The sequence below is a fragment of the Oryctolagus cuniculus genome, chromosome 6, assembly GCF_051225735.1.
Source record: "Oryctolagus cuniculus isolate XC-2025 breed Fujian yellow rabbit chromosome 6, ASM5122573v1, whole genome shotgun sequence".
NCBI lineage: Eukaryota > Metazoa > Chordata > Mammalia > Lagomorpha > Leporidae > Oryctolagus > Oryctolagus cuniculus.
In genome coordinates, this window is record NC_142872.1 from 47164498 (window position 1) to 47190951 (window position 26454).

The 26454-nt window shown below is 39.5% G+C and overlaps 1 protein-coding gene across 22 annotated transcripts in view; it reads right to left on the reverse strand.

Annotated features, from left to right (window-relative positions):
* The window catches only part of EBF1 (EBF transcription factor 1), a 411315-nt gene that overhangs the window by 253503 nt on the left and 131358 nt on the right, over positions 1–26454 (reverse strand). Inside the window, exon 1 of one of the 22 annotated variants that reach the window (XM_089334999.1) lies at positions 19486–19557. The exons of 19 other annotated variants lie outside the window; for them this stretch is intronic. The gene's annotated coding sequence lies outside the window, so the exon portion shown is untranslated. Of the gene's footprint in view, positions 1–19485; positions 19558–26454 lie in introns of those variants that run through there. 2 more of the 22 variants (XM_089334995.1, XM_089334997.1) reach the window with 2 other exon arrangements.

Genomic DNA, 26454 nt, shown 5'->3' on the forward strand with positions numbered 1-26454 from the left:
CATTCCTCATTCTTCTTACACTGTTAAAACATTTCATTGGGGAAAAGGGCAGATTCTAATAGAGGAACTATATTCAGATTTTTCCCAAAGAAGCCACCTCAACAGTAAGATATCTCCCGGAAGACAAAACGGTGACACATGTCCAATCTAGACATGGCTGGCCAATCTGGGACTTGGATTCAGATGTCTATATATGCCCCGCTGAGTAAATTCAGGAGCTACCTTTTACATGCATTCAATAAATGTTCACTAAATAAAACTTTCCAACCATTAACTTCTAATGTGCTGAAATCAAGTATACCCCACCCCATCCTTAAGCAAAAATTTCATGCTCAAGTTATCACGTTAGATATTCGTCCCCTAACTCACACTAGAATAAATTCTGTCCTGTGCCCACCATTTCCTAGCTCAGTCCAAGTGCCCTGGAAGCAAGGTTCATGTGTTCACATGGTTTATAAGCCATGCTCCCCACAGCAGTAGCTTTTACTTGACAGATTCATGTTGTATCACTTTTAAGAAATTCCCAGTGGAGCAAAGTGGTGCCTGTTCACAGATGTTTCCCTAATACTGCTAAGCAAAATGAAAAGTTTCAGTCTGGCTTCCACAGGGGCAGTAGGCTAAAGAGAAATGGATTACTGATGCTTTTCTATTTCCTGGCCTAAAGGTCTCTAATTAACACTCATGAAATTGGCTTCTCTTGGCACTCCTGCTCACTTCCCTTAGATGTTATTCACTTCAGGACCTGGGAAGAAGCAAGGCTTTATGGAACAACATCACTCCTTAATCCTTGGTGAACACACCCAAGGAAAAGTACTCAGAGCTGGCTAATGGCCAAAGAAGAATGGTAACCTGTTACTCATCCTGCCCTTTCCCAGCAAAACTCAGTCCAGGCTCATGTTCCACTACCACAGTCTGACACTTCCCACTGCCTGTGCTGGAGTCCAGGGTTTACAGGGCCAAAAAGCAGCTGATTGGTGTGAAAAGTGTCTCTTCCCATGTCTTTCACAGAGGAAAGCTTTAAAAAAGTTATTTTGAGATCTACAAAGAAACACAAGAAATGTTGGTGAAACTGGCAGATATCCAAGGACCATGCAGAAGGCCACAGAAGTGTGTCCCCAGTGGCCTTCATGTGTGACATCTTTTAATCTGAGAAAGAAAAAGACACCAAATGAGTGCTATGAGCAATCTGAAATCTCACCATGGTTGAATACCATAGGGATGTCCTGAGTTGATTTGTCGGAGTTCGTCTGAAAGTCAATCTTCCCTGATTATTCTGACCCATAGTCGCTTCTACCGCAAATCCTTATAAACCAAGGTAAGGAATTACCAGGCTCTGGGCAGGTAAAATGTCTGATTGGAGAGCATAAGGCCAGATACTGAGCCTGGACCATTTATCTTCATGCAGGAATGGCAGGCCCCTGTTGCTGGTCCTTCTGATTTTTTAAGAGAAGATGTGAAACTGAATTTTTATACCAACCACCCAGTTTTAAAATACGAATTCAAACTTAGAAAAAGTTTAAGCAAGCCAATTCCATGTGACTATGAGATGAACTCAATGCATGTTTTGTCATTTTGCAATCCCTGAACTCAGTGATTCATGTGACACTGAATCATACACTGCTTTTGCATTATTTTGCTTTTCCCTTAACAAGCTGTGATTTCCCAAATTGCCTATAAACACTTCTGACCCTGACACACTTTTGGTTGGGTAGGTTTGCACTATCACATGTTTATTATACAAGGACTCTATTCTATATTGCCATGTTGAACAATGCCTACAAGCACATGTAATATTTCCCAAAGAAGAGAATGGGAAAGCAAAAGAGGGAATTTGGCATCAACTTGAGTGAATGTTCCTCCTTCTCCTCTCTATTCTTTTTTTCCTGGCAGGTGCACGTTCACAATGGTGATTTCTCATTTAATTGCTAAGTATTTCCACGGCACAGTAAAAATCCATCAGGGCCCAGACACGGACTATGCTAATTCCCCATCTCTCTGATAATGCACAAATTCAATGGGGTCTTCTTCCCGCCAATGTGCGTTCATAAATGCCATTAATAGTAATGGGAGTCAAATGCAAAATATGACTGAGTAAGTAGGCCTTAGTGCATGAAATATATTCTCAACCACAAGGACAAGCTGCCACACAGCTCACTGCCTTGTACTAAGTTAGGGGCGGGTGATTCTCTGATTCGGACTGAGATGGTGATAATGACAAATAAAAAGAAAAAAGCCAGTCCCCTTCTCTGCTTATCCATTCCCAAGACTATCCCTGACTTACAGGTGAGAGACAATGAGGAGCTTTGAAGCTTGAAAATAGAGACAGGGTGCAGAAAGATGCAAACTCCAGCTCTTGCAGGGAATTAATGAAACACAACTAAACCAGTTCAACACCGTTGCCCTTTAGCCATCCTGCCCACTAAAAGACACTGTTAAAAACCCGCCAGCTTTTATTAGCAGAAACAAACGAAGTCGACTACTGAGCACTCAGGAGTTTTTCATCGCGAAAGTCCAGGATGGCTTTGGCATAATAAAGGTCATATCTCCTAACCATGGTAATGTTCACACAGCAACCTGAGCTCCGGCAGGGCCCGGCTGGCTTCTCAGTATTCCCCCTGTAGAAGGTGTTGCCGATTAAACTATCACATTTCAAAGGCCTCCTTACAGTAAATAGGAAAGAAAGGAAAAAAGAGATCCAGGGCCTTTTGTTAGTCAAAAAGCTAGGGAAAGGCGATAATTAACCCATTTTTGTAGAGAAATCATTTGGACAAAAGTCAAGGGATTTACCACCCTGTCAATTGTTAGGTCCAGATAAGGACATTATATTCCACGGCACAAAGGGTGACTGAGATGGTGAATGGAAAGTAGGCCACTACTACTACTTTACCCTACATCTGAGAAGGACTTTTTTTGTCATCCTGAAGCAGTGATGGACTAAAGGATTTTTTTTTCTCCCCTTGCACTAAAAACATAACTTCAGATGCTGGCTTTTGCATTTTGTTAAATATTCAAAGGTATTGTGCAATTAGCATGTCATTAATGAATAATTAATTACAGCTAAAGCAGCCTTCAGATTTTTGCAGCTAAATTATTTAAACAGTAACTATAACAATACAACGCAATGCTCTCATTCGATGTTTTGTTATTGCATTATTTGAAAGGAACAGCAATATTACTTTTCATTAGTTGCAAAAATTATGTGCAACAAAAGCTGTTTTCATTTTTTCTTACCTAAAAGTTGCTTCATGTGCCCTAAAAGGGAAAATTAATTCAATTCAGATTGGATTTCCTAAGAATTAATTAGCTGCAAATATCTGAAAACTGTGGCTAGGGACATAAGGTTTAGATATCTGAATTTAAAAGAAAAAGGTAAACCCCTTTAAACCTGTCCTTTAAAACAACTGCTGCATGAACGTACCCTTTTCTAGATATTTGGTTACCACTTTTGAAAGAGAAAACCCATTAAAAATCCTTTTTTTCCCCCTCTAACCAAGTGAATATTATAATGTTCCCCCTAGCAAATAGTCAAGAGTTAAATAGAAAGTAATTTGTCGCTACTTACAGACATACATCACCGGTAAGACGCCAGTTTATATTTATAAGCTGCACATCTGGGATCAGTTGACTTATCCATCTGCTAACTACACCAGTAAACAGTATGTCTGGGACCGTCAAACCCTTGCATCCATCACAAATTCCTGCTTTAATTGTGTGTTTACGTGGCAAACCTCTGCTTAAGTATATTTTAAGACTGTTTTAAGCAGTTGTAATTGCTCCTTTCTTCTTCATATTAACTCCAACACATTTTATTTACCATTATGACAGGCCATGATTTTGCAAGCCTCATAGATAAATAAATGCCAGAGACCATCATCCTGCCAAGGAAGAGGCAGCAGAGGCAAAGCAACTGAGCTCTAACCTGTCCGGCCTGGAGAACTTGGACTTCTCTCTCAGAAGTCAATGCCTTGAGACAGATTCAAGTCCAAGTAGGACCAGTTTAATCCCATGCTGTCCTGAACTCAGGCGACTGACAATCCTATACTTCCTTCATGAAGAAAAGAACAGAGCAAGAGATTAGGGAGGGTGTGTTGTGGGGGAGGGCAGAACAGTTTGGAAAGATAAGATGCTTTCCCTGGGTATCCTTTTTTCTGAATTAATGGGCTACCAGGGCTAGCGCCAAACCAAACCTGGAGAGTTTTTTGTAAGGGGTAGGGACTTTTCAAGACAGCAGAGAAGTAGATGAGCCAGTGGTAGGGGGTTAAAAAGTTGAGTGTAGCCTGTGCACCTACTACATTTTTAACTCATGATATCTCACTGTAAGTAAGTTGAAAGCACGAGTTCAAAAAAAGAGGGGTTTAGGGGAAAGACCTTCCATTTAGGGAAAAGTTAATCACCTTTCTCTGCACAAATGGGGAAATTTGACTGTATTTTTCCCAACCTGCCTTTTATGTTTATATGTATAGCAGGATGTCAAACTTCACACAAGGTTGTTAAACCACTTCTTGGGTTTAGGGAACTGAAAGTCTTATGTGCCTGTGTATTATTGTGCGGATGCAAATAGTTAAAACTTTTCTGTGTGATTAACCCTCATTTTCTCAGGGTATGCTGTACGCAGCTTTCCTTTTTTGGCTTCTGGGCAAATATTTAGACGAAGATCCTGCTGAGAGGGGTGGGGTGGGGGTTGCAAGCAGAAGACCCACCCTGAAGCCCAGCAGTCATTCTGGCACAGACCAGTTAAATGATGGCAGGCAGTAAGTAGGCCCTTTACCCAGTCCAAGGGAGCAGTGGCTTGTCAAAGACATTAAAATCCAAATGTGCTACCACCAGTGCCAAATGTACTCTAGGCCTTGCAAACACATAATCCAGACAAACTGAATTAAATTGCAACCGATTTATAATTAATTTGCTTTTGAAAGTCGTGCCATGAGAACAAATACACCATCCATTTTCAGTGAATTGTTCTTAGAGGTGCTCCTACTTGCCTTGGTAAGCAACAGAATCATATTTAGTATTGGTTACTGGCATTGGTATTGGCTGCTACCTTAATGAGGGGGTGAAGAGAAGTGGGGGACAGCTTCCAGGAACCTTAATCTTCCTGTCAAAATAGTGGAGTCTGCTTAGCAGCCTGGTAGGTGGTGTGGTCCTGTGGCCTCCTTGACCTCAAATGCCAGCCTCACTGTGCCTGAGATGCTAAAATTAGAAACATATTCCTCTTGCTTAGGCACTGTCTTTCTGGACATCATTTTATAAGTAGAAATACTAGCAGGAAGGCTAGAAACAGTAAGAAATTAAAGCAGTAGCACTTCCTGTGAATTCCTTTCTCAGATCATTTTTCTCTATGACTTAGAAGTCAAGCAATGCTGGAGTTCTGAGTATGTGGGAAAAGGAAATTAAAATAATGTAAAAAGGAGAAAATACCCTGAATTATAACACAGAGTAGAGTTTGCCAAACACATGCCCTACCCCCACCCCCATCCTCAGGGAAAATAAAAAATTACAGAGAAATAACTGCCAAATAGAAGATTTATGTAATAAACCTCAAACTTTACAGCTAATGTCAGAGACAGAATTCAAACTCAGGGCATCATCAAGAAATATATGTGACTATCCTTCTTTGCAGAGCACAGAGGCCAGAGTGAGATCTGAGATGTGACTGATTTTCACACAAACTAGGATTGCACATCAAAATGAATTCCCTCCCATCCTAATCTGTCACTTTAGGAAAGTCTACTGGAGAGCATGTGCAGCTCTACCTTAAATGTAGGCAGGAGGCTTAGATCAACTCACTATAATTCTTTTATCAGAATTTCTGATCCAAAACAATTTTTAATAGACTGATCTCTCCACCACCCTTGACACCAAATCACTGTTGGCTGCTCCCAAAACTCAGACCAACCCTCAGGCAGGGACAGTGCACTACCATTAAGGAGAGTCAGAACAAAGTGCTGCAGCTGGTTTGCAACTGGATGAAGAGAAGCTTCGAAACCATGCTCGACAATGGCATTACTGGAGCAAGAATAACTGCATTCATTCATTCACGCAACATATACTTCTTTGTTGTATTTTTTACTCATATTTGTTACAAGCTCCTACTGGAATGTGCCAGATACTGCATTCAGTTGGCATACAAACCTGTGTGTGTGTGTGTGTGTGTGTGTGTGTGTGATTTAGAAATGTGCCTAAGCTAAAGCTACGAAATGTCAAAGCTGAGATTGTAAGCCAAGCCGACCCTAGCAACACACTTGGGTCCACAATCCTACACTGCCAAGAGCAGTGTAGGGACACGCACTGATGTGTCTCAGGCCTGCCAGAGTCAACCTTAAGCTGCCGTTTCCTTTCACTGAGATGCAATCTAATGGTCTCTGCAGGTTTTTCAACAGGAATAGAAAGAGTATACTATTCTCTGAAAGGACATGTGTGCTGCTAAAAGAAAGAGAATTCACAAAACAGCTCGAGTTTTTTCCAAACTGAAATATTAACTGCAGGACTCACCTTAACTTGCAGACATACATACATGCCTTTTACACCTCTTGAGAATTTGTTTCCAATCATAACCTTAAGTCTTCCAAGTCATCTTCAATGATCCAAAGAAAAATTGATTCTTCAAAAGAGACAATGCTTACTAAAAGAAGAAAGAGATTCAAGATACCAAAGATGGAGCCCAATGAGACTAACCAAAACAGAAGGTTCTAGATGTTAAACCACACTGCCATGACCATTACACCTCTACTTCAATAAAAACTTCTAGAGGCCAGCACCATGGCTCAATAGGCTAATCCTCTGCCTGCAGCGCTGGCAAACTGGGTTCTAGTCCCAGTCGGGGCGCCGGATTCTGTCCCAGTTGCTCCTCTTCCAGGCCAGCTCTCTGCTGTGGCCTGGGAGTGCAGTGGAGGATGGCCCAAGTCCTTGGGCCCTGCACCTGCATGGGAGACCAGGAGAAGCACCTGGCTCCTGGCTTCAGATCAGTGCGGTGCACTGGCTGCAGCACGCCAGCCACAGCGGCCACTGGGGGGTAAACCAATGGAATAAGGAAGACCTTTCTCTCTGTCTCTCTTTCACTGTCCACTCTGCCTATCAAAAAAAAAAAAAAAAAAAAAACTTCTAGGAACTCCCAAATGCTGCATGTGTACCTGTGCCAACCTCTCTGCTGAGTGCTTTACACACACATTGTGTCATTTACTCTCACAAGACCCACTATGGGTAGACATTGTGCCTATTTTATGGATGAGAAAACTGAGGCACAAACAACAAATCAAACACTAAGGAAAGTATTGCCAAGGCTCTCTGTATTGTATCGGGATACCAAGCACTGTGGTGGACCCAGAAAATACAGGAATTCAAATGACAAAGATCAAGCCAGTCCAGAAAAGATAACTGATAAGGCAGATCTAAGCAGGAAGTCTCAGGAGGGCAGGAATTAAGCCTCTTCTATGATAAATTGAGTCTCCAGGGCCTAGCACAATAACTAGCCAATAGCATATAGTGGATAAACAGATGCTGAACAATATAGAAAATAATAAGTGCCAATGGAGTGCATCAGAACTCCAAAAACATATCATTTCCCAAGCATTTGGTTAATCAAGATTTAAGAGAAAATGGTCCTGACTCTGCCAGTACTGTCTCAAAGCAGCCTGACCCAGCATACTTCAGGGAAGCCACAGTCTGATGGCATGCTCTTCTTATTTTTATTGGGTTTGGACTCCAGAGGCTGAATCACAAAAACTCCATTTCTCTTTGTCCATAGTCTACCAAGGATGGCTCCTCTGCCAGACATTTCACAGCAACCTTAAAGCCAAACTCTATTTTTCAAGGGCCATGATTGGCAAACAGCCATTAAGCCTTGGATGCAGAAAAATACCATCACTCCTGCGTTTACATGCCTTCCAGAAGACCCTCAAATGAGGAGACCCTGACAAGCAAATCTCAATCTCTTTTTCTCACTCCCCTTTTGTGCAAATATCTTTTACAGGAGACTTAAAGGGAAAAAAGAAGAAATAATCAGAAGAAAACGTAAAGAAAACCTGCCTGAAATGAAAAATTGCAATCCTGCCTTTGTAGAAATCCTCCAAGCCCAGTCAGCGGCCCCTCCCCCTTGATCCAGGCCTCTGTGTTTCCCGGCAAAGGGGTTAGAAAGCTGTTGAAAAACATTCTCTGCTGTATTGAGACTGACATCTGACAGAGCTCCGTGGTGTCCTAACTTGGGTGAATTTAAATGACAAGCTTGGCTTTATAAGTGAGGGATCTTCTTTTACAATAGAACAGCATGATTGCTTCATGACAGAGGGGCAAAAGAGGAAGAATCAAAGTTCTCTTCCAATCCCCAGTGGTGCCATTGACCCGTCAGAAGGTTGTGACCCACTCCTGTTAATCCATGCAAATCAGATGCCTCCAATTTGTGGTGCTGATTGGAGCACCACACCTTTAAATTCAGGAAGCAGCCGTAGAGTGAAGTTCCTATCACAGAGTTCAGCTCACCTCTCATTTTTTTCGTCTTCAAAAACATGATGACAGCTGACTTCCTTCCTGCCCTGCCCTTGCTCAGTCAGGGAAGACTGTCTGATGGCTTCCTGATTAGCATCAAGGCAAAACCAGCATGTTTTTCATAGAGTAACGCTATTACCTAAATTATAGGCCTGTTGCTCCCAGCATTTCCCCCCACAGACAGCTTAATATACACATCCCACTGGTATTATTGCTTTGCTAACAGTCACCCAATCATTTTTATAACATGGGGGTTAAAGGCCTTATATTCCCTGGAATAAGCCTTGGATTCAGATGAGAGGCTTATAAAACCAGAAACGATTTTGAAACCACCCCATTCAAACCTAACAACACTTCCAGGTCCACTGCTATGTGCCATTTTCATGTTAAACCATGATAGTTTCAAGCAGAAACACAGAAAAAGGAAATTTAAAGGCTGATACTTTGAATATCAACAACACGGGATTGCCCACGTGATTCACACATCACTCAGGACATTCCAAGTCGTTCTGATCTGGTTACTTATACAATGTAAATGACCAGAATCCCGTGCAGTTTAAAAAGATAATCCAAAATCCTAATGGGGGAAAGGAGTTATTTAAATAATTTTTATTTTGTGAAACTTAGAAAGTTACTATCTTAAAGAACAATTAACAAATATAGGCAATAAGCAATAGTGATAACAATTTTGCCAATATTTTAGAAAATATTTTCCTAACAGCAAAAAAATGATAAACAGGAATAATTCAACCAAAAATATAAAGAAAAATTCTACATAAGGATATTAAAGATTTAAATAAATGGATATATATGTATATGTATGTATATAATTATTCCAGATAGGAAGAAAAGACATAGTGCAGATGTCAACTGTCCACGACTTTAACACAATTTTGCATAATATCTTAAAGAAATTATTTTAGCCTAAGAAATGATCCTATTGTTAATACAGGAATAAGCAATAATCATCATGAAAATGGAGGGAATTAAAGTCTATTCTACAGCCACAGAAATTTAAATTGTGCAGAAAGGGAATCAATCTAACAAAGTAAAAAGCCATGTGCCTATATATTCTGAATTTGGGTCAATATTCAAAATAGCAGGAATGATAATCTGAATTGTCCCTGGAGCACCAGTCTGAAAGACACAACACCACACCCATTCCTTTTTAATATGCCACAGAAGGTCCTTTTAATTAATAAGAAAGGGTCTGAACTGAGGGGGAGGGAAAAGACGGGGAACTAGAGCACCAGCTCTTTACCAACCAGCACTGAAGCATCTTAAGACTTTAATAAGGGATATGACTATATGGTGAGTATCAGCTGAATATCAACCCAGTATCTATTGATAATAAAGTAGGCACTGTAAATCGTTAGGATAAATTGAGCTTTTTCAAAAACTGCCACTAAAATAAATGTTAATTACTTTTAAAAATTAATTGATTGCTATATCTATGGTCATGTATTAAAAATAAATTCTAGAAATATTAAAGAAGTTACACATAAAAAATGAAATCAACAAAAATCTGAAAGAAAACATAAATGATTATTCATCTAATCCCAGATTGTAGAAAACATTGCTAAGCATGAAGAAGAAAGACTCCAAAACAGAAAATGATTAATACTCTTAAGTACCTGGAAATTTTAAATCTCTGAATGTCAAAAAAAATTAAAATTAGGCTCCATGGTGGTTTAAAATATATCCACAAATTCTTTAAAATGTGATGCTTCAAGAGTGGAACTCAATTTCCTTCCCTGAATATGGGCTACACTTAGTGACTTGTCCTTACTAAAAAGAAAATGAAAGAAATTCAATGTATAACCCCCAAGACTAGGTCCAAAAGACAGTTTCCAGTTTGTTCTGAGCTCACTCAGCATGAGGGAAGCCAGCTGCCCTGTCAGAAGGACACCTCACGGCTCTGAAAAGACTCCTGTCTCAAGAAACTGAGGCCTCAAACCAATAGCCTTGTGAACGACTCATCCTGGAAACACATTGCCAGCCTCGGGCATACCTTCTGGTAAAGATGGCTGCTCTGGATGTCCTCTGAGGCAATACATGTTGATTGTTTTAAGTCTATGTAAAAACTCATGAGGAAAACAAAAAGGAAATGACTAGGTAACAAAAAATTATATAATAATTTTTAAAAAGAAAACTATTCAACCTCAGCAATAATTATAAAATACAAATTAAAATAGGAGTAAACATTATATTTCAGTTTACTAAATTGGCAAAAGTTTTTAAGTGATCTTTTAAGGACACCAGTAAACTACACTCCCTTAATATGGGAATGGCATTGTCAATAGGTGTAACCATTCTGTTATGCAATTTAGCTACTTGCACCAGAAAGTCTAAAAATATTCTTCTCTGGGGCTGGCACTGTGGTGTAGCAGGTTAAGCCACTGCCTTCGACTCCAGCATCCCATTTAGGAATGGTTTCATGTCCTGGCTGCTCTACTTCTGCTCCATCTCCCTGCTAATGCACCTGGGAAAGTAGCAGAAGATGACCCAAGTGCTTGGGTCCTTCAACCCATGTGGAATATCATAAGGATAAAGCTCCTGGCACCTCGCTTCAGCTTGGCCCAGTTCTGGCCACTGTGGCTATTTGGGGAGTGAACCAAGAATTGGAAGATCTCTCTGTCTCTGTCTTTCCCTCTCCCTCTAACCTTGGCTTTCAAAAAAATAAATAAATCTTTAAAGAAATCATCTCCTTTAAATCAAAGATTACACTTTAAGAATTTCACCTAAAAAAATCAGATTGCAACCCAATGATTTATGCAAAAGGTGGCTCATTGTTCCATTTTAACTACTGCAAAAAATTGAAAACAGGTTAACTATTCCACAACTGAGAGATAATTAAATAAGCTATACCCATAAGATATAAAGCTGTGCAATTATTTTTTAAAATTATGAGATATATTAAAATAGTCACAATACATTAAGCGAAAAAAGCAAGTTATAAAAAAGTATATTTCAATGTTGTAAATAGACAGTTCTAATATATATGCACAGAAATATTTAGGAAAAAAAAATACAGAAAATGTTAAAATAGACTCTTGCACGTCTTTGGACCAAAAGTAATTTTTGCTTTCTTGTCTATATTCTTTGAAATTTTTTACAAAGAATAAAAGTTACTCTTCTAACGTATTCTTTAAAACTAGTAATCATTTTAGGAACAAGATGTAAATGGTATCCTTACCCACAGTAAAACTCCCATGTATGGAAGTTATTTCAATTTTAAAAATAATTATTTCTAAGTTTCTAAGTTTCAGAGAAGGAGAGAAAAAAAAACTTTTAGGAAGAAGAAAAAATAGAAACCCTAAATCTTGGAAAGTCTTTTTCCAAACAAGAATACCTTGGTATCTCCTGTACAAACCCAATCAGTTCGTGGCCCCATATGCAGTAATCTTATTTGCTTACACTGTGCATCTGTGCTAATGCACAGACTGATTAACTATCTTTCCATACCAATGCTGAAGGTTGCCAGTTGTGACAGATTTGGACTAATGTTCATGGTAGCGTGGGACTTGGTTTAAGTGATCTGATAAAGTGGGCAGCAGCTTGATGGGCGGTATGCTTCCAAATATGTAAACAACATTGTTACCAACCAGCCCATCCCCTACATGCAGCCCCCTTCTCAGATGTTCTGCAAATAGAATGGGCATCTCTTGCTTAGCTTCCTATAAGACCCTAACCAAAAAAAAAAGTGATATTAAGCTGAGAGAGAAAAAAAAGATGACAATAAACTCGTGACTTCCAATTCAAAAATCTCCAAATCTAGGCCAATAAAATACTGGACTGAAGCTGCAAGGCATGGGCACTAAGGCAGGAAGAAGCCCATACACCCTATCCACAAGGCAATGACATAGCACTGGCTAAACAAAATGTTCCCCAGCCAAATATGACAGCTGCCAGTTTGCAACCTTGGACTCTGCACACTCCCTGAGAAGAGTTCTTAGAAGCATCAAGATTCTCGGTGCTATAACTCAGAGTGTCACTATAGTAAACTTTTGTTTGATCAGAGTACAACCCATGACATTCTATTCAGCTTCATTAGTGAACTATTATTTTTTTCTGTATTAGACTTACAATAGAAAAAAAATACTTCTTTTAAAGCTCATGAAACCCATGTAGGGACTTATAACACATCGTAAAGGACAACAAATTAGGCATAAACCCTATCGTGGGACAAATTATCTAGAAGACTTGGGCTAGTTGGTTCATTGCTGTGGTCTCCATTTCCACTTCTTCAAGCATGGGGTTTGATCAGATTGTGGGTAATTTCCATTCTGACACAAAAGGCCCACAACGCTATAATTCAGGAAAACAACTCAAGAACCCCTGGGAGTTTGTTCACATCTATCTCAATCTCCTATGTCTCCATAGCTAGACCATTATTTGCTAAAGAAGACAATGAAATAATTTTCTACCAGCAAAGTTGGAGAAATTTCACAAACCATTCCATTTCCCTGACATTCTGGCCAATCAAGATTTACTATAATAATGGATCTATTCAACTTCTTGGTGGCTTTTAGTTTGCACTTTTGCTAGCAGAGTATGGAGATCCAGGAATGAATGATATTTGCTGAAGAATCCTGTGTGCACATGCCTGTTCCACCACTGGACAATTATGGTATTCCAACAGATCTGTATTTCTAAAGAAAGCTTCTCTGTTCACCACTCTTGAGTCTTAAAAATGTTCAGAGGTTTACCACAGAAAACAAACATTTTCCAATAGTTTTTCAGTGATACTTTGCTATTAACATTCACAGAATGACAATATAGGCATCTTAGAAAGTTTCATCTCCTACATGACATCACAGAAAGAATAGCTTCAGAATTGACCTCCAAGACATGCCACAACTAGAGAATACTCTCAAATACATGACAAAGGCTTTTTTTCTCCAAATGAAAACAGTTTTGTTTGATTATAGGTCACTGCCTACTAGTGTTTTTAGAGGTGCTACTGGGGTGAGCATTTAACCTAATAGTTGGGAATATCTAGGTTCATTTCCCACCTCTGGCTCCTTACGCCAGCTTCCTGCCACTGCAGACCCTATGAGGTAGCACTGGTGGCTCAAGTAATTGGCTCCCTGGCAGCCACTTGGGAAACCTGCATTGAATTTCTAGCCCTAGCTTTGGTCTAGGACTAGCCCCAGTCATTAAAGACATTTGGAAAATCAACCAGAAGATGAGAGTACTGGCTCACTGCATCACAACTAAATAAATAAACAAAATTTAAAGATGCTGTTAGAGAAGCTAGTGGTCAACAGATCCCTAATGTAGTTTCGGGTAAGAAAAAGTTATTGAAGATATTGATAGCAAGACATTAAAGCTTGACATTGAAAGGCACCTATCCAGCTATTAATGAAAAACAGTATCTGATGGAATATCTATCCGAAGAATGTTAGAACATTTTCTTCTGCAGAACTCATTAGAGTACAAATTGTTGTCAGAGTTTATTTCTTTCTTTCCTTCTTTCAACACTTATTGATTTTCTCCTTTGAATCAAACACAATACTTAAAAACAGAAACAGAAAAACAATAATATGTTCACTGCCCTCAAGGAGCCCACTGGTGGGGGGAAGGCAAATGGGAAGTTGTCACTATGCCATGTGAAAAGCACTATTATACAGAGTTGGGTGCACACTATGTCCTAAGTCAGTGGGTCCAAGAGGACTTTTTTGAGGAGCCAATGCTGAGTTTAATTCTTTGGATAAGACACAGTCAGAAGAAAGGTCAGGCAAAGAGAAAAGTAGAAGGACATACCACTTAAAAAGGAAATCTGCTACAAAAACTAAAGAGAGTTCAGAGTACATGGCAAAGTCTTATAGTACAAGATGGCCAATGGTATGGAGGAAAGTAGTGAGAAATGACACCAAGAGAGATGCTGGATGCAATGTTAAAAAGCTTGGACTTTTATCTCTGGGACAATGGGAGCCAGGCTGTCCAAGTGACAGCTTTAAGCAAGACAGTGATGTCAGAAAGATCATTCTAGCTGCTTTGTAGACAGGTTGGGTAGGGATAAACAAGACAGAAGACCGTAAGATAGCTAGGAACTTACTATAGTAATTTGGGTGACAGGCGATGGTGAACTCAATTCAATCGAAGAGGAATAGGATGGACATGAGAGAACAACCCTGACAGCTGGTTAAGAGGGTCCACAGGGATGGAAAGCTTTAAACTGGTAAACTGTTAGGCTACCATAAATTCAGCATTTTTTTTCTCAAGACTACTCAAATCCCAGAAACATCAAGTGGTCACCAAAAGCCCAAGGAAATTATCTAAATTTAGCAGAATACAAAAAACTAATACATAATCCTTTAAGTTCCTCAAACAGCCAAGAAGCCACTAACAAGCAAGTGCTCCAATTTTCATTTCTTTTTTTGGCAACACCTGCCCAGAATGGTAGATATTTATTCTAGAGTCACAACTTTCCATTCTTTACTATACACACGACATGACATCTGCCTGTAGGTAGAAAAACAATATGTATTTTCAAGTAGTGGAAATGCAACAAACCCTCAAATGTCTAAGAATATATTTTTCATTTGTCAAACAGATATGACTTCAGGAAACTGAGGTATCTTAAGACATGATGTACCAAACAAATAATCCATTATGTCAAGATACTTGGTAGCCAGGCTAGAGACGAAAATACTATTGGACCAAGAGTCAGAAACTTTGGTATTTAGCTGTTGCATGTCACTAAATAGCTGGGTAAATGTTGTGCTTCCTTGCTTTAAAATGAGGGGGCTAGAAAATATGGCCTTCAAGATTCTTTTCAACCCAAAGATTCTATAATCCACCTCCATGTTATTGGCGAATTCCTAATGGTGTTGTCATACGATCTTTGTGGCAGAACAGCTCCAAAGTAGAGCTTCAAGCCCCTCAACCCTCTTGCAACTTGAGCAATCCCCTAACATCTTTAATACATACTGCTGGTTTAAAGAAAGGTTATTTTTATACTTAAAAAAATTGTAAACTTGTGCTCAACAGATTTTCCTATTTTCTTAAAGATCCCAATTGTACCTTCATTCTCTATGTAGAATAATATCATTCAGAAGTTTAGGATTTAACGGAAAGTAGAGATTGCTCTGCAGCTTTGGTTCTTTGCAAATGCTTTTTTTTTTTTTTTAAATCCATATGGTTAAATCACACTGATTCCCTGATGCAAATTCTATGTTTATCCTAACCTCTAAGCCTTCTGTGGCATTTGAGTTTATAACAGCCTTTGTAAATGTTGATTTAAGATTTGGGATTAAAGTGGGAACAAACCACCTGTCTTAAAGTTGACATAAATGTTATAAAATGGGATGCTACACTTTTTTTAATCCTTGTCTCTAACCAGACCCATATGTAAATTTCACACAGTAGTATTTAGTAGCATAATTAATCCCTACTTTATGTTATGAGTAATATTTCCTATTCCCGACCCTGTAACGTCCTTTAAGAAGATCCATGTTCCAATTAGACTAGCCCATCGGCACTCTTTTAATGAGCAGATTAATCATTCAGATGGGTACAACGGTGTCATCACAGGTTTTAAATATGATAATCTACATCCTAATGGTGCTGCAAAGCCTTGGCTTAGAGCAAAAAAGGTAGACAAAATTGGTGAGAGTTACATTTTGTTCTCTATCTGGGACAATGCAGGGCACAGGAAACCTTGAGTAATGCAGATGGGCAGATTTAGGAAAGTAATCATAATTCAGTTACAACAATTCTTTCTAGGAGAAGTCACATTGTTGGCTCCCTGAAGCACATGCTGATATGTGTGACTTTGAGGTAGGGAAATTTTTTTCCTATTTTCTTGCCTAAACAGCTTTTCTTTTAGAACTTGGTCCCCAACCTTCCCTTCTAAGAAAAAGCAGAGAAAGGAAACTTCCAAAGGACCACAGATTCAAAGTAATTGTGATTTTGGTTAAGCCTGACCCATATTGATTAAAAAGTTCTCCCATAGAGGTAGGAGAGGAAAAAAAAAAATCTTTCCAATTTGATGACTACCTTTTCACATAGGATTATAGAACACTTTATTTTTTAATACCTTCATTTCCCCTCTCTACAAAAGCAGAATTACAGCCAAATCTCAGAGACCATCAGTTCTCTGAGTGATGCAGCACAAAACCATTGAAAAATAAGCTCACAGAGAAAAATATCAGCAAGTTGGAATTTGCTGTAAATGACTCACTCTGACAAAAAAAAAAGAGTATATGTTTAGAAAGCGATTAACAGATGCAAGAAACTCAAACCAAACACATTCTCTCTTTTCTGTACCATTTGGGGTCTTATTGTAAGTACCCTAAACACAAACTACCTTTTGGAGTCTTATAGTGATGTCCAGCATCCTCCATCTCAGCTAAACCTGTCCTCCCAAATACAGGCACTTGAGGTGGTCTTGATAAGTGGGTCCAAATCACTTCTTGAACAAGTACATTATGGTTATATTTTAATGCAAATAGCTGAAGGTCAATATATCTGTGTCTATAGCCAAGGGTTTGCTGCCAAGAAATCTCCAACATGAACCTAGGCTGACTTGAGCAGATAGTGAGGGATAGCAATGTGGGGCATATGTCAAGCATATGATAAAGGAGCATAATGGGATGGTGCTGTTAATATGCTCAGAGTAACCTCAGGTTCATCAGAGGCATCTGTAATAACAACCCAAGTTTCTGGATCCATGCAGATAAGAAGCCCTTTCAGGAAATAAGACATTTGGGGGGAAGTACTTAAATGGGGGAATGGGGAAAATCACTCCTTAGGGACTACTTCATTCCAATCAACTTAACAAATGCACACTGCACACCTTGCAGAGCTGGGCACTATACACACAGCAGGGCAGGAGGCACACAAACCCCCTCTCAGGTCTCTGTTTCTTTTGGAATCCGAAGAATAAAAAATATTTTTATTTCCAAAAAGCTAAACTAAAATACAAGCTTCTCTTTTCAAATTGTGGGCCAGAATCAATATATATCTTTACTGTAAAAGGGGGACCTTTTCTATGAAACTCAAATTAAATCTTCATAACTATCAAAATCCATGCAGGAGGACAACTTTTCTCCTCAGTGCCACTCCCACAAGCACTTCCTGGCCTTCAATACTTCTCCCAACAAAACCTGCGCATGACAGAATGCAATGCCCATCAGCACTGAAGTGTAACTACTGGGGATATGTTGCAAAGGGCACAAGGAGTTAGGGACTGGGTTAGAATTCAAAGGAACAATGTGCCAGGATTTTAGCAAGATTTGGAAGAAAACTGCAGACAGGGAAAGAATGGTGTGAAGTGGTTTTAGGGAATAAGGCAATGGGAAAGGGTCTCCTATCCCAATATTCTAGATTTACCATTTTGGAAGCTTTTGCAAGACTCATGTTAACCCTGATTTCTTGCCCATGAAGTCACTACTGTGAATAAACATGAGTTGAACCAGTTTTCTCCCAGTGATATGATTCAGCAAAATCTACAAAAGGGTCAATTGCCCAAACCCAGGAATTTCACAAGTTCTGTGAACTAGTTATACATAGATACTACTAAGAATAATGGCTTAGTATCTATCCTCAGGAAAAAGTTTTAAAAATCTAGATGACTTTTGCTGAAATGTGGATTAAACATGCAACTCGAACACGCTTCTTTCTCCAGTAGATTTAATGCATCCTCACTAAGTACCACATCATGGAAAAACACATGTCAACAACTACAAATAATTGCAAAAAAATAATTATAAATTAGTTCTAGATGTCGAAGTCAGTGCGATTCATTTAATGCCTTCACTGAGATCCCAGTCCGAGAAGAGTTAATCAAGCATAGCAGCTTCCTAATCAGAACAGTGAACTAATGATCCTATTTCTGAGTAATACCATTCAGATAAAGCTCTCAAAAGGTAGTTAACATCACTTTGGTGGAAAGGAATGACAAGTGCGAGTCCTAGTAGGGGTAATGCATCATTCATGCCCCCTCTCATTCTGACATTTTAACGTTATCTTGTTTTACTGTGTCGGCCTAACACTGCCACTGCTGGCAAATTAAACTGTGAACTTACAAAGTGGGTGGCAATAAATACAAATTATGAGAGTTCAAAAGATGTCCCTGGAGGTACACTGTGAGACACAGGACGTCTCTGGTTTTTCTGTCACATAGCAATAGGATGAGAGACAAAGTAGAGCAAGCATTTTTGGTGGCAAGAAAAAGAGAGAGAATTAACTAGCAGATGATGAAAAATGAGATGAAAATGAAGAGAAAACATACATTTAAAATACTGATTGGAGAAGAACACAGCAACAAAAATGGGAAGAGACCTCAGAAAACTATGTAAAACATCAAAGGTCTTACCATATGCCAATATTTTATGTAAAGGATTTCAAAAAAATCTATCACAAAATTGAGCAAGATATTTATAAGTTATCAAGACTAACAGCCAGGGATTCTGAATAAAATTTACAGTGAGAAGATATGCATGGATTCCACGGGAATCTTGTTCATGGCACGAGTTGTTGTTAAATTAAATCTGAACCCCTACTCCTACCACCCCTCCCAACTCAAGAAAGATAAAAAGAAAGAAGAAATTTGCCTCCAGATGTACCAGACCAGCATGGATACTACTGGAAATACCAATATCCAGAGTTCCTCAGGAAACAGTTATAGGCCAAGAAGAGACTCTCAGGAGCCTTTATCTCTGTAGCAACTCCATGTGCTTTCCTGATCAGAGCATCATCAAGGGTTAATGGGCAAAGTCAGCAGGAGGAGGATGAAAACTGAAATGTCTTTAGAAAGTCAGCTGGCAGCTATGCAAACCTAAAATGCCTATAATGAAAATCAGAAACACATCCCAAACAAAAGAAACCTCCCTCTTTTTAGGCACATGAAAAACAGACCTAACAAGCACTACAGTCAAAGATTAGATTTTTTTAATATCTCTAATATGAAGACTTTTGCTCCCAATTTGGTCTAGTTCCACTAATGAATCTTATAAAATATTTTATCTGCCTATTCCATGCCCACAAACCACTCACAGGAGACTTGGAAATCATCATTTCTTCCAGAGTGCAGATATCAGTTGGGCCATATGCAACAACGGTCTGTTTATTTTTCCCATAAACCACTGGTTTCATAGAAACTCATTAGCATCACCTGTGTTAATTACACTAGCAAACCAATCAACAGCTCCTTCTTAATTAGGTTTTCTTTATTAAAGCCGGAAATTGCCAAGGAGACAAAAGTCACCTGGGGAAATTATGTGAAAAGGAGTGTTTATGCCAAATTACACACTAAAATAATAATAAAATAGCCTGGTTTGTTTACAGGAAAAGGAAACAATATTAATATTCAAGGTCACTGGCACACTCCTTATTAATTATTCTCATTATATTAAATTGTGATCATTTCTGCTTCAAGAGGGTTGGCTTATAGAAAGCCTTTGTACTGGAAGTTGACTCACATCAGATTTTAATGGCTGTGGTCAGCGATTATGACTTGCTTATTCCATAAACACAAGCACCTACGGGTTAAAGCAGTTAAAACTAATTTCATGAGCTCATGTCCCAACTGTAACTCAAAATCCTACACGTATGTCTATTAGGAAACCTGGAAAGGCACATAAAAATCGACCATGAAAGGAAAAGATACACGTGTAATTCTTGGAATTTACAGTTGTTCTGACAGAGAAAGGAAAAAAAGACTTCTAACCATAGTCCTTTCACTTCCAAGAACCTTTCAGCTGGGGAACTGGGTGGTCGCAGCACTGAGGTCGCAGAAGTAGCTTTTAGAAGATTCTGTCTCCAAGATTGTTCTTACAGGGAGGGTCCCCTGGGATGTTTAAACCATGACTGGCCAAAGTACTAGAAAGCGGTTTATTGGTGCTTCCTGTTCTGGACATGCGTAGGTGGAGAGTGAAAGGCTACACCAGGTGACCCATTAGGTCTTTTCATCTTCAATTCACTATAATGCTAAGTACATTTACCAAGGACTCCAAAATCTATCTTAGGAATAATGAAATCTGGGCACGCCCAACTGTAAAGTGGGGATAACAATGCTTAATCTGATTTTTACAAGAAGAATGAGTTCATATTTAGAAAGTACTTTGATGATGAAAGTCACCAAGTGAGTGATCATTGTTCTTGCTCCCACTGGTCTTGGGAAATAGCCTGTCCAGGGAGGGCTGTGGATGCTGGCTCTGGGTGGTCAACTAAATGAGTGATTTAAAAAAGTTCATCAGCTGAGCCTCTTTAAAAAATAAATAAATAAGCAAATGTGGACTTTAACAAGCAACCACAAACAAAATCACTTTTCAACGTCAAGCTTGGGACCCAACAGTACTAGCTCTCAGTGGTTCCTTCTTGGGGTCTTCTATGCTTTTGCTTGACTTACCAATCACATCCAACCTCAGGTCAAGGCCTAAAGGGACTTTTTACTAGAAATCAAAGAGGGTTTGCCCCAAGTCTCACAAAGACCTCTTTGTTTTCCAAAACAAATGCCACAGAAGGGAGTAGTCAGGAGAAGATGACTAAAGGACACAGGTGGAGACACCACAAATGATCACAAACAGCAGTAGATTTTTGTTGTGGCCTTGAATGAGCCCACTAAACCAATGCCCACTTAATATTCCTTTCAAAAGCCAAGATTCTGAAGGTGCTCTCTCACCTACACTTTGGGAAAAGGCTGAGAATCTGAAATGCATAACCAAAATTGCTTCTTAGTGTTGTAAAATTAATATCAAAGAACAAAAGCCATAATGCTAGAAAGGGAAACAGAATAAAGCACTTATGTATGGATAGCAAAGTATTTGGATGTGAATAACAAAATATTTCTTCTTGATCATCCTGCTAATCGCCACAATGAGATCACTCATACCGTATTCTTGAGACAATGAAACTTCAGCTTACAACAGAAGCCAAGGTGGCAGTGAGGAGTCTCCCTGATGGGCTGATGACCTTTGAGGGAAGGTGCTTATCATGACAGGCCATTGTCTTGCCTGCATTCAATCTGCATTCACAGCTGCTTTCCTCTCCTTCCCTATCTTTCACCTACCCAGCTGCATAGCTTGTCACTCAAGCCCCAGCTGACTTTACTTCATTCACCCTGCCCACATTGCACACACACTGTCTTGCATATTTGGGTACACAATCATCACAGAACTACAGAGACAATTTAGTAACAATAGAATTTCAGCAATGGGGTAATCAAAGCAGATCCTTAAGGTGTGAAGTGGAGCCATTCCAAAACACCTCTTGATGCATCAAAGTCAATGTAAGAATCCCGTGACTGTGGACTTGACAATGAAGCCATTCTAAAAATTAAAAAAAAATTTTTTCAAAAAAAAAGATACTGACTCTGGAAGTTGTGGGGTTTTTTTTTTAATTTTTTAAAAAGATTTATTTATTTATTTGAAAGGCAGAGCTACAGGAAGAGAGGCAGAGAGAGAGAGGGAGAGAGATCCACCCGCTGGTTCACTCCCCAAGTGGCTGCAATGGCCCGAGCTGTGCCAAGCTGAAGCCAACATCCAGGAGCTTCTTCCAGACCTCCCATGATGGTGCAGAGGCCCAAGGACTTTGGCCATCTTCTACTGCTTCCCTAGGCCACAGCAGAGAGCTGGATCAGAAGTGGAGCTGCAGGATCTCCAACAGGCGACCATATGGGATGCTGGCACTGCAAGTGGTGGCCCCATCTGCTACACCACAGCACCAGCCCCCAGAAGTTGTGGGTTTGAGGTTTTTGGGTTTCAGCAAAAATGCCAGGAACCCTGGGATACCCAATGCCCATTGTAAGAAATGTTTCCCTTTAATTTAAGATTAATCTGCTTACCATGATGACATGGGGGACATCTTTCCCATTGCCTGGAAACCTGTTTATCATCAATCTGCCCTCACCTTCAGTAGGTTTCCACCCCATAGGAATAGCACTAGACCACCCAATGGCCAACAAAGCCCAACAAGTGCCCCATGATATGTGGGCTATGAACTTTCTTCCACACTCATTCTGCTGCAGCCATCCTAGCCTCCAACCTTGTCTTCAAACCTTTCAGGCCCAATCCCCTTCTAGAGCCCTGATGTACACTGTTTGGTCTGCCTGGGTTTGCTTCCGGTTGGCTTCTCCCATGGTCTGCAAGTTTCACTCCTTCTGCTCCTGCCTCAATTACCAACCTCCTTTTTAAAAAAATATTTATTTATTGATGTATTTGAAAAGCAGAGTTATAGGGAGGCAGAGGCAGAGAGAAAGAGAGAAACATCTTCCATCCACTGGTTCACTCCTCAAGTAGCCGCAATGGCCGGAGTTGGATCAATCCAAAGCCAGGAGCTTCGTCCAGGTCTCCCACGTGGGTGCAGGGGCCCAAGGACTTGGACCATCTTCTACTGCTTTTCCAGGCCATAGCAGAAAGCTAGATCAGAAGTGGAGCAACTGGGACTCAAACCAGTGCCTATATGGGATGCCAACACTGCAGGTGGTGGCTTTACCTGCTATGCCACTGCGCCGGCCCCTTACCAACCTCTTGATGGCACTTTTTCTGACTAATGTATATAAATCTAAACCAACCCCACCCCATACACACTCTCTCTAAGTTCTGAATTATTTTCCTTTGTAGAATTCATCACCATTTGATGTACTATATACTATACTGTTGGTTGTTTTTTTTTTTTTATCATCTGCCTCCCCTGATTAGAATGTATGCTCCATGAGGGTAGTCATTTTTGACTGTTTCATTCATACAGAATCCCACTGCCTAGATTAGTGCTGGATCTTGGGAGGCACTTAATAAATATTTGTTACAAGAATGAAAAGGAAAGGGGGGAGAAAATGTCTTTACCCTCTTGTTGCATCTTTTTATTTTTCCTCCTTCCATTCTTTTTTCTCTTCATCTCCCATTTCCCTCTCTAGAATATTCTCCCATACCCTACCACTCCAAACCCATTCCATACACCTGCTTAATTCCCATTCTTCCTTAATCACTTTCTTAGGGATTTTTCTGACCTCTTGATGAGGCCAAACTACACAAAAAAATCTCTTGCCTCAATTAGATGGGTCCCACAAATCAAATATTTTGCTGACCTCCCATTTACAAACTAATCACACCAGAGATTTCACATTTATATGTGTGATTTTTTATCTTAGTGTTCAAGTTCTACAACCCCCATCCCATCACCTATAAATTCCACAAGAAAAAGAGCCTATTATGATATCCCAATTTTCTAGCATATAGAAGGCATGCAATAAATATTTATAGGTTGAATGAGGTAAGAATTATCCTCTGAACTAAAAATTAACCAATATGCTATTTTAACTAAGTATCCCTAAAAGCTTTCATAATTCCTAACAATAATTGCAGTAGTAGTTGCTATGGGCACTGCTGTTGTTGCCATCACCCATGATGTCATCTTTTGAGTCTCACCATCTCTCTCCACCTGAGCCAGCACCCTTAACTTTTTGCCACTACTTCACACTCTGAGGAAACCTGCAGACATTCAGAAAGAATTACCCCATTCTTATTCCTAAAGTAGTTTGCTGGTGTTTCCATTCATTCATGCTTCCATAGTAGAATTTACCAATGCAAATATGCTTTGCAGGTCTGCATGCTCCCCAAGGGCATAAATGCAGCTTATTCTCTCTTTCTCTAATTCCTAGCACAGTGACACATTCAATAAGTCTGAATAAACCAACAAGTCATTGCCCTATTCTGAATGATTTCTAGCCCTCTGCAGTTGGATGAACCATTGGTTCAGAGAGCCCAATAAAATCAAAGCCTGGACTTCTAAAGGATGCAGGCTTGAGCAGAAAGCCTGGCAAATGTCTAAACTTTCAGTAATCTGTGTTCACGGCCTCAAATAAGCATAACCAGGCATTTCTGATCTTTCTCATTGTGGAGTGTCTCAATTGCCACAGGAGAGGCAGTACAAAAATCTTCAACTCTGAACTGATTCATTTTGATGATCTGCCTACATTTCAATTGTTTTTGCATAATTTTTTCAAGTTTATTGGTGAAGAAAAAATCCTCATTGGAAATATACACAGCTTTGAGATTTTTTTGTAGACAATTTCTTGGATACACACACACATTATCTCCCTGATAGGTAATAATGGCTCTTTAAGGCGCTGTCAGGATCAATCGTAAAAATACATATTTAGAACACTTTTTAAGATGTGTGTATTATAAAAATGTTTTAAAATGAAAACTATTTACCCAAAAGACTATAATAGTTCTGAAGAGTATTTTGTAAATCCATATTTGAGACTTTAGAGGGAAAAAAGAGATTTCTGACCTGGGAGATCATAAAGACTTCACTGAAGCCATTAACATTTATTGTCTCTCAAGAGCTAAAAATGTTGCTGGAACATGTTTCCAGGTTGGAGTAAAAACACAGCCCATTTTCTAACAAAGGGTCTTGGATGCGCCTCTCTGTCCTGCCCCAAAGGCTGACAGACACCAGTCCATTATACTAACTAATGGCACACTTAGAAGAAAATGCCATCCAGAGTTGCTAGCCCAGGGACCTTGACTAATGGGTACTGTCTAATGTTCAAAGACCCCATCAGCTCTGGTCACTGATGAGGCATTCTAAGAGTAGTGCATTAAGACCTTGGTCGAGAAAGTCACTGTGGGAAATCTGATAGGATGAATTGGATATTTGAGGGGAAAATACTCTTTATCCCTTTCGTCCCAAGCCTGATTCAGGAGAAAAGAAATGATAAATGATCTCGGGTAAAGATCTAGTCTCCTGTACTACTTGTGTCTCCTTCTATGACCCTGACCACTCCCCTAAAAAAAATATGTTATAGTAGATCAATGAGTCCTCATACTTGATATTTACATATGCTGTGCTAAGACCAGAAAATAGGGTATTTCTGATTAATAGGGAAAAAAATCCAGGTCTGGTGAATGGCAGAAAATTATATCTTATGTATTAGGGCAGTCCTAAGGTTGTGAATACTGTAGAGGGCCTACATATTTTTCTCAACTCTTTTAAACAAAAGTTAGTTTTTGGAATAAAAAAAAAAAAAGAATTTGGTGACAGAACAAAAGAAAGGAAGAAGGAAAAAAGCAGAGTGAAAGTGAGAGAGGAAAGGGAGATGGAAGTTAGGAAAGGGAAAATGATTGAAAGATTTCAGGATCTGTAATATTACATGCTAAATGCTGCCCTGAAGCAAAGTCACAGGCAACCTATAAAGGGAAGTCAAAGATGGAAAGATGGAGAAACTTAACCATGGCCACGTGAAACACCCTACTGGACATAAACAATTGAGGTGGGAGCTGAAAGGGGGCTCAAGGGTACACATTTTTCACATTTTTATATTGCAGAATTCACAGGTCTCTACTGGGCTTCCTCAAAAACTTTACCTGTTGAGCCTAAATGACCAGCTGGGTTTGATTAGGATGGAACACACCCTGTACCAGTATAGCCAGGTCTGCGATGATTGGACTCGGCTTTACACCAAAGGAAGTTAAGTCCCTAATAGTTAATGAAACGAGCAGATTTCCTTTCTTTCTTACACCTGAAATAACCTGCCTCCCAGAACCTGCCCAACAGACTGTCTCTGAAAGCAAATAGACCCAGCTAAGAGTACCTTCAAAGCCTTTCATTTATTGTCAGCACAGAATCAAATTGGTCCTTTTTATGTAACACATGAGCTAGGCTGACCTAGCCATTCATACATAGCAAAGTAGTGGTTCATTGTGCTGGCTTTCTTTCCTCTCCTGTGATGTTAGGAAGAGAATCCAAATACTCAAGGGTTCCTAAGCGTCTGATGAGAGTACTTAACTCACATCAATGGTAATGGATCTTAAACCCAGGCATTTTAGGCAGAATAGATTTCTTTGTTGGGTACTTTTCCTCCTTTTCCTGAGCTTGATTTCACACTAGCTATGTGTGCAAACCCATAATAAATCACTAGGAATGTAAAATACACTACATTTCCCCCACCCCCAAGTCGGCCTGGGTCATTTATCATTCTGTGGATTTCAAAAAAGATGGTAGTGTTTTTATTGCAAAGGC